Genomic DNA, 9,855 nt, shown 5'->3' on the forward strand with positions numbered 1-9,855 from the left:
AAAAAAGAATTGAGAGGAGGAAAATGGAATGTATGAAGGGGAATAAGCCTATGATAATGCGACACAAATTAATTTGAGGATGGCGTGTCCATTTGACTAAGAAAGTAAAGTTAAGCCTTTTAAGTTTTGTCTGTTATAAAGGGCCATCGTTTTAATTCTTGCCGTTCGGACCTTCCAAAATATAAAGTAAGTTGTTCATCTTTAGCATCTGAATCATAAGCAACAGTATAATAGAAGTAAAAGGTAGTACTAGTGCCCCCAGTGGTAAAAACAGATGAAGCATTTGATATATTCTCTGCTTCCCCCCTCCCCTCTTTGAGAGCATTCTAGTTACGTTCGAAAAATATGATTCTTCGTCTGAAAAAAGTTGATGCTGAAACGTCAAGGTGGAAAAGAGTGTTTTGCGTTTGCTTAATCAATCATGTGCTTGTGACAAGAAGAATGTAATTGAACTTGAGGGGAGTGAGAACTGAGGAGTGTTGTTTTGTTCTTTTAATCCATGTTTGTAAATTTGTCAGGTAAAAATAATTTTGTCAATGTATTAAAACTGAAGAGTGTTGTTGTATTTTTTAATCCACTTTGTAATTATTGCATTCGATTTACATTAAAATATGTGTTATAATATTTGTAACTAAATCAAACATACACATATACTAATATTCTGAGAAGCCTAATCACTCACATCCACCAAAAGGACAAGAAAAGCTTTCACGCGAAGAATGATTGGCAGGAGTTTGAATCATTAAATTTTTTTATCTTTCAACATCAGTCTGATCAATTCTTGTCATCTCCTTATAGCCTGTTCTATCAGTTCTGTTTGGAGCTTGGGAAAACAGCAAATGCGGGAATTTGGCATTGTTTTGACGGGGGGAACCCATTTTTCTAGTGGTTGGAATTTTTGGATGTATTCTTAGGGACCACTTTTGGGAACTCACGAACCCATAAAAGTCCAAATTATAAAAATTAAACCTGTTGGGATTGCTTTAAAGTGTTTAATGGTCACTGAGTGGTAGGGAACAGCTAAGCTTGGACAAGGACATTGAACCCTGTCTTTTATGGACTTTTCCTACACCATATTTTATACAGTTATACACACACACACACACAGAAATAATTATGTAAGTTTGATTTTCACCCATCTTGTGCTGATTATCTTGCTTATTTCATGTCTTATTGTGAACTGTCCTTAGTAAATTAGCTGTTTATGTCCCTGAAAATATTCCCAAATGCGACAGAGGAAGGAGTCATTGTCAACAAATGAGTTTTTGTTTATTGGGGGATTACGGACAGAAAACTTCATTTGTTTGGTCGGTCCCTTGCTTTTTAATAATACTACAATATTAAAATTAAAACCACTCATTGCTTGTAGTTTGCGCGTTCACAACATTATGATGATTCTTCTATTCAGGTGTGTGTCATTAGTGTCCAATTTTATTTAGTTATTATACTTTAACCATAGTACGAATTATGTCTCCAAGTTTAAATAATATGGAAATTTATTTATTTTCAAATAAAATTTTGGGCTTAAAGTTTTTTAAAAGGACAAATAAGGTGCTAAAATAGAACAAGGCCAGCTCAAATAGAATTAATTTTTTCTAAAATTAATTTTGCAGGGTAAAAAATAAACTTTAATCCTAATTACTTTGTCAAAGAAGATTTCAATTTGTTTCTCATCTACTGTTTCTTGAGTTATAGTTGAATATTAAACGTGAGCATTTCTTTAAACTTGATCTATTCGTCACTACATAAGAAATTATCTTGTCCATTATGCATTTATTATGCTCAATCTCTGTTGATTTGAAAAGGTTTACAAAGTATGATTCTCGATGGAGAAATTAAAATTCATTTATCTGTGATTATGTGTCGAGACTCGATTCAGCAGAATGAAAAATTCATGATGACTTTTATCTTCTATTCTCCAAAGTTGAAAGAGTGGTTTTCTAAACTTCTAAGATGGGATGCATATGGTAGTATATATGCAGTTGACAACTGGAGAGGATTTTGGTAATTGCATATATTGTGTTGTATACAAAGACAGCACCTTGTAAAGTCCTAGCTACACCACCGAGGGTTAGGGTCAATATTTTGGTGCTAAAACAATTATTATTAAAAATATGGTATGGCTAGGGTTATCCTTTGAACAGCTTAAACATATAGGATCTACTCATTACATTTTCAAAGTGTGGCTTTGGAAATGTGACACGAACTTCCTAAATATTATTAATGAGCATTAGCAACAATGATAAAACAAAATATTCCCAATATAATACTGCTTATAGGCTGTGAGTGATTGTAGATGTAGGTCAGCTGACAAAGCCAAACCAAATTAACACCCTGGCAAGAAGCAATACTATAATACTAATCCATAGGCTTCGACAAAAAATAAAAAATAAAGAAAGAAATCCATTTCAGGGTGGTGTGACTTTCACTATCTTTTTGAGTTTTTTTTTTTCAGACATGCATATATATTTAGGGCAAGGGGTAGTCAATGGCATCTCTAGCTTAGGTTGGGTCCTGATCTGACTGTGTTTGTTAATTGTATGTTAAGGAAACTTATCTAATGGATGAGAATGAATCTTTGGGGACAAAACAAAATAAACAAAAAAATAAATCGACACCCCACTCGCTTTCTATTTGCCCACTACGTACGATAATATACACAGTTTTCTGATGCAATTAATGAAAAATGAATGATCCTTGCATTCATGCTTTGTTTCATGCTAGTATCAGCGTTCTCATGCTTTTTACCAAATAAAATTATGAAATAGCAGACGTGCTTCATTTCCTAGAAGAAAAATTATATATCTTCACTGGATATTGACCCGCGAGTTACAAGGATAAACAAATACTTTAAAATTTTTATTTGGATTTTATATTCTATGTAATGTAGATTTTTATATTTTTCTCTTCACGCATTCACAATTTTTTTTTCATTTGTTAATTTTTTTCAGTTCATAAAATAAAACATTAAATAAAATATTTAAATAAGGAAAGAGACACCTATTAAAAACACATTTACTTAAAATTATTATAATAAAAATTTATACTAACGCGATTTCAAGTAAATTGTTTATCCCGTCAATTAAGTGAATGTTTTTTACTTGTGTTTATAAAATAAATTATCACTTAATTTGTGTTATATTTTACATATAATTTTTATTTTAATATACTGCAATATACATATTAATTTCTAAAAGAAAATGAAAATCTGTTCAGTTAGAAAAAATATCAATAATTTATTTAAGTGAGAAGATAATAAATAAATAAATAGTTATTTGTTTAAAAATTAATTTTAGACACTATTGGGTGAAAAAATAATGGCAATCATGTTGACTTAATTTGATTTTTTATGCTATTAAACACATATTAATTGTGCAAAACAATTAACTCTGATCGTGCAAAAATATTTAATAAAAAAAATTATCCGCGTGAATTCAATGTAAAGTTTAGTATTTGTTTTTTTATAAAAAAATATTAATCCTCTCGTGTGTTAGATTTTATGTATTTTATATAATAATAAATTAAGTCTAAATTTAAATTTCTCTTGATACTTAGAAAAAAATCTATTTACTATAAATATTTTTAATTTTTTATTATTGAAATGTGAAAGGACTGTATGACCCTGTGAAATGCACTAGTTTGCAAATCACATATGTACCCATATTTTAGGTGCATGGCGAAAATTGTCCTTAAGGGAGCAAAAATATCTAGGATTACACCAGACTTATATATCTACTTTTAATGTATTAAAAATATTTTGAGTTATTGCCTACAAAATTATTCTCTGGCAACATGAAACATAACCTTTCACGGTACTTTACTATATACAGCATTTTAAGTTAAAATAATGTATTTAATTAAAATTTCAAACAAAAAAGTATTATCATATGGATGTGTATTCTCATTTTTGTATCCCAAACCCTAAACCACAGTAAAACCTATATTTCAAAAATTAAACCATGCCTAGTTGATCAAATCTAGAAAAAACATGATAGGAATATATAAATAATTAACTTGAATATGTCTTTGGTTGCTAATAAATTATTTAATTTTATTTTTGATGGCTAATAATTTTTTTTAACTTTTTTGTCCGTGATAATTTTTATCTTGCCTTTGTTTCTAAAGTAGCATCTAATTTACTTTATTTCACTTTTTAAAACATTATCTAAAAAACTTGAAAGACAAAAAAATAAAAAAAAATTATAGGGATCAAAAAGTTAAAAAAATATTAGTAACAAAAATAAAATTCAATAATTTATCTAAAACAAAAAATATATATTTAAACCTAAATCATCACATTACAACTAAATATTATATGAACGTTGGTTATTGTGTATACTAGAATTCATATAAAACCATATAGGACCCAATAATATTTTAAAAACAATGTATGAATTTCAAAAGAAAATCTCTTGATATAATGTAATACTATTAGTAAAGTACATTATTTTTTTATGCCCTTCTTTTAATACTTTGTTTTTAAAAATAAAATAAATACATACGTGTGTGTATATATATATATATATCATAAACTCTATCTTAATTTCAATAACATTTTTTTATGGAGGAGAGAGATGAGATCAAAATACATGTAAAACAATTTTCTAAATTTCTTTAAATAGATAATAAAGTAACAATTACATGATTAATAACAACACTTATATTTATATCTTAAGATTTGAAATCTTACTAATAAAAATAATAGTAAATAGCATATCATATTATAACAAAAATTATCACCTAACTATTAAAATTAATTTATTAAAAAGGGGAAAAAATAAATTTAAGGCCCTGTAGAATTGGGAGCCTTAGGTCATTGCCTCAATTACCTAATGGTCTATACCACCAAGAAAATGCTATAGCTAGGGTTATCCTGTTTGGACAACTTAAACATGTAGGATCTGCACATTGTTTTCTCCTTTTTCATGTAATATTGTCTAGTGGTCTACACGGCTACAATACCATGATTTTTGTTTTCTCTTTCTTTCTCTAAACATACCCAGCTCATATGCTTCCTATGACTATTTTATATTGGTGGAAAAGTGGTCCGTAACATTATGTGAAATTCAAAGACAAGTAGGAAAACCATGTTGAAACCAATACCAACCATGTTTACCATTCACGGGTTATGGCCTCAAAATAATTTGCCTAAACCCCCACCCATATCGATCTGTGTGATCCAAAGAATCAGTATCCGTTGCAAACCAAAAGTTTATCTTATATATACACTAGTATTTACCATATATATCTTGAATGAAAAAAATAATACTTTTATTTTATTTTTCCAGATTCCTCCTGCCTTGAGATCTCAACCCTCAATGGAATTAATGGCTCATTTTTTTGGCACTTGATGATTATCGGTTTTGGAAGTATGAGTGAAGCAAACATGGAACGTGTTCATCAAAACAAGTTCCAGCAAAATGCTTATCTCAACCTAAAACTGACATACAAGAGAAAGATTGATCTAGATCTAGTGGCCATCCTTGCAAGAGCGTATATTGTCCCGCATACCATAATGACTTGATTGTCCAAACAATATGTGTGTGCAAGTATTGGCACATTCCCTCAACTTTCTTGTCATGAAAGTCCAATAAAAAGTTATAATCTTTCTATTGTTTTTTTAAAGGTATGGTAGATTTGACATGTGTCATATAAATCTCTTATTAGACTCGTCAACTTATTTAAATATATTGGATTCTTTTTTAATTTTTTCCTTTCATTTTTTGTTTTATTTTAATTTAAAAAATTAGGGAATTGACTCGTTTGAAGTGAGCTTGAGAAAAATAAGTAATTTTATTAAAAAATCAATGGTTATATTTTAACACACCCATGATTTTGTTACGTATGGCCACATAATATTACAATTGATTTTTTCATCAATGATTGAGATCGATTTGTTACTTTACTCTCTAAAGTGAAAATCTTACTCAAGAGAACTTGATCCAAAAAGTAGATAAACATCTTTTTATTTTTTTTAAATAATAACATTTAAGATAAAAGATAAATTACAAAAAAGATAACAAAATAAAAAATAAGTTAATAAACTACTACAAATGACAAGACATATAAGAATATTCCTTAAATTAACTTTAATAACAAAAAAAATTATTCTTAGAGGTGAAAAATAAACATGATTGTGACATGTGGTATAAGGCATGTGGACTTATATATATATATATAACATTATATTAAGGATTTGCAGAAAATAATATTTTGGGCTTTTTTTTTACTACGTTTCCTACAAAAATATTTTTATTGAAAAAATGAGAATCTAATTTTCTTGAGTTAAACAAAAAAATTTTGTTGTGATATTCTTATTAAATAATTTAATGAGATAAATAAGTAAAATTTGTGGTAAAATGTCATGTTACAATTTTATTTTTGCGAAACTTATATGAAAATATTTATGATCAATCAAATAAATTTAGTCACCTAAGAAGTATGATTTCTCCAAGATTAATGATTATCTATTAAAAATGATGATTCCTTCACTCTAGGGCATGAATGAAAAAAAAAAAAACCTTAGAAAAAAAGACTATACACTACGAAAGTAAAATGATTTTGTATAATTATCTTATCACAACCTCTAATTTTTTTTTCAGAATAATAATTTTAAAAGTTATATTAACAATCATTTGTAATTGAATGATAATATATAATCATTAAACTCTTCCATAAATATTAGATATGATTTGTTTTATTTTTCTTTTTGTTTGAATAGACCTTTCTTTTATATTTAAAAAGTTTATTGACATGCTGATTTTTTTTTTAAATAAAGAAAAACATTTAAGACAAAGGATAAATTACAAACAAGTTAACAAAAATAAAAATTAAATGATAAGATAAATAAAGATAGATAGAAGAAGATTGAAAACCCTTAATTCATGAGCATGTACTGCAATAATTTTATATTTAACTATTGTTCTTCGTACAAATCAAACATCCGTCTTCTTACAATACTTTGCACCATCTGTGTCGTGTGATTCAGATTCTGTATTGTATTTGCTTTCTGGTAAAAGATTTGAAAATATGATCAAATTAGATTGACCACCTCCATTTCAAGAAAATCCCAATTACAAAAAAAGTCTTCTTCCAATTCAAGGAATAAATAATTAATTTTTTTTTATTGTAACCTAAATTGTATATAAAAGTATCTTGTGAGTTATGAATATCATAATTATTATCAAGTATATGGCAAATTATGAAACCATTTGCCAATATGAATATCGATTTATCAATTTTGTTTTGAAGTTTAGTCTCTTTCTATTTGCAAACTGATCTGGTTTCTAATTCAATTGTAAGAATTTTTTTTGCCCTTATGTTTAGGGTACTTGATAATCTAACGGGCAACATATTTTTTTAAGTGAACTTCATCATCTATGACTATTATTAACTTTGCACTTTTTATTAATTTGAATTCCATTTAGTATTTTTCTATTTTTCTCAAATAAAAAAGAACCTTTCTTAATTTTATTGATAAGATCAAAATCAATAGGTTTGTGTCTTAAAGAAGTACCACCTAGAGCATTCCTTATACTGTTAGTTCTACATGCTCTCAGAACTCAGGCTTGGACACTGATGGAAATACAACACTGATTTTCCTCATCCTCTCCCTGTTTTCATCCTTGATAGGCCGTCTTAGACAGGTTCTATAAGGATGCACAAGGATCTGAATCTTCATACGAGGAGCAACTCAAAGATTTGAGAGGCCTAAAGCAAATTTAAGAATAAAATATTTTATTTACTCATAAAATAGTTTATTAAAATTATCATTGTTTTATTTAAAATTAGTTTTTTGAGTTTTTTGTGTTACAAAATTATCGATTAAATTGTCGTAATTAATTTTATTTAATTTTTTTTTCAATAAATTTTAAAATATAATTTTACAATATTTTTTTTAGGTATATTAGTATTAAAAATAAAATTTTGGGGCTTTTTTTTTTTGCGCCTAAACCCTTGCTTGGGCTGCTTCGGCCTTAGGCCGGCCCTGCTTCATACCAACCTCAACCTTTTGGAAGTTACAACTTACAAGCAAAGGAAAGAAGCCTGGTTCTGCAGGATCCAGGGGTCTGAACTTCAGATCAATAGGATACATATGGACGGTTCTAAAATTTATATTCTAAATTAGATTTGAAAGATATATTATTGCATCATTATTTATGTTAAAGCATACTAAATGATTTTTTTTAGTTAATACATTTCCTTATAAATATTTTATCTAAATTTTTATATACTGTAAATTAGAGTTTTGTCTCAATCTATCAATTTTAAAAAATATTTTTTATCCTATCAGAAGGACGTTTTGGTGAAAGGTGGATAGTGCCATATCCAAAGGTTTGGAGAAGAACTTTAAAGCTATGTGCTGATGGCATTTTTTTTTTCCTTGAGTATAGTATTAAATAGATGCATTGTAGTGTTACAATGTATGGAAGGTTGAGTTTTTTTATTGTTGATATCATTAGAAATGGGGTTTGATTATATGTATTCTGGTCAAGGGTGTTTCTATGTTAGTAAGATAGGTGATTGTGTGAGTTTTCATTTTATCTAATTCACTTTTTCATTATATACTGAGTTCAAAATATTCTTAGTTTTCTATGCTCTCTATATGTATCTACACATGCTATAAAATTAAATTTTTGTATTATTAGTTGCTGTTGTGAGTGTTTTGACTCTGTTTTGGAGTAGCCACTACGATATTTTAGTGTTGTTATTGAACCGTATTGACCAGAAAATGATTATTAGTTGAAGTTTTTATTATTATTAGAATGTAATTGCAGGGGATGGAGTCACTGATGTTGTCTACTTCTCTAGTTCTCTTCACATTCAATCTTCTCGATGTGTTCATGGAGATATTTCTAAAAGAAAAAAAATTGTTTTGTAACAATTTTTAATCATCAATATCTTCAGAAAAAAATCCCCAATATCTTAAAATCATTAATGACATTTAAATCTATATTGATGGAAGGATTAAAAGAAATCATTTTAAAAACATAAAAAACTAAAATAACTTTTTTAAAAGATAAAAAATCAAATTCAACAAAGAAAATAAAATAAAGGATAAAAAATAATATTTAACCTAAATAAAATTGGACCAAATCATTTTTTTTTTATCAAAGCAGACTACTATAGTATAATCCAATTCGATGAATCGAATTAACCGAACCGCCTCTTGTAGCCAGAAGAAATTTGATGTATGTTTATATATTCACGCAAGTTGAAACTTGAACGTAACGTGAATCCAAATCCTCTCTTCCTTCTACATTTCTGTTCTTAGAAAGCGTAATAAATTTGTTGAAGGAGAGTAGAATGACTTTCCAAACACGACTCTATACATAACTGTGGATGCTGGAAAGCAGAATGCTTCTCGGGCTCCATATTCTACCATGGTGCTTCTTTTCTCATGCTAACTACACTTAAAACTAATTTTGCTTTTTTTAAAAAAAATCGGTAATGAACATTTCTTGGAATAAATATAATAAAATATATATAATATTTCTTGATTCCTTCATCTTGATATATATTCCATGTTTCCAAAGACATATATATGACTGCTCACTCTAGCCATCCGTTTTATAAGTAGGGATAAGACTTATTTAGTTGACCTTTAAAGATTTATATATATATATATATATATATATATATATATATATATATATATATATATATTGTCACTTTTCATTTATTTGATTAATCTTTACAGCGGCTGAATCAATGGTTCCTTTCTTTTAGGAAGCGTCAGTACAAAATAAAGAACCTATTTATGGTCTATTTATGGAAAGACACCATCATACTCCAAATATGTTGATAGATATACGACCAACACATAAATGCTAGGCAAAATCAATAAGATAAAAA

This window comes from Glycine max, chromosome 19, assembly GCF_000004515.6.
Source record: "Glycine max cultivar Williams 82 chromosome 19, Glycine_max_v4.0, whole genome shotgun sequence".
In the NCBI taxonomy this organism is placed as follows: domain Eukaryota; kingdom Viridiplantae; phylum Streptophyta; class Magnoliopsida; order Fabales; family Fabaceae; genus Glycine; species Glycine max.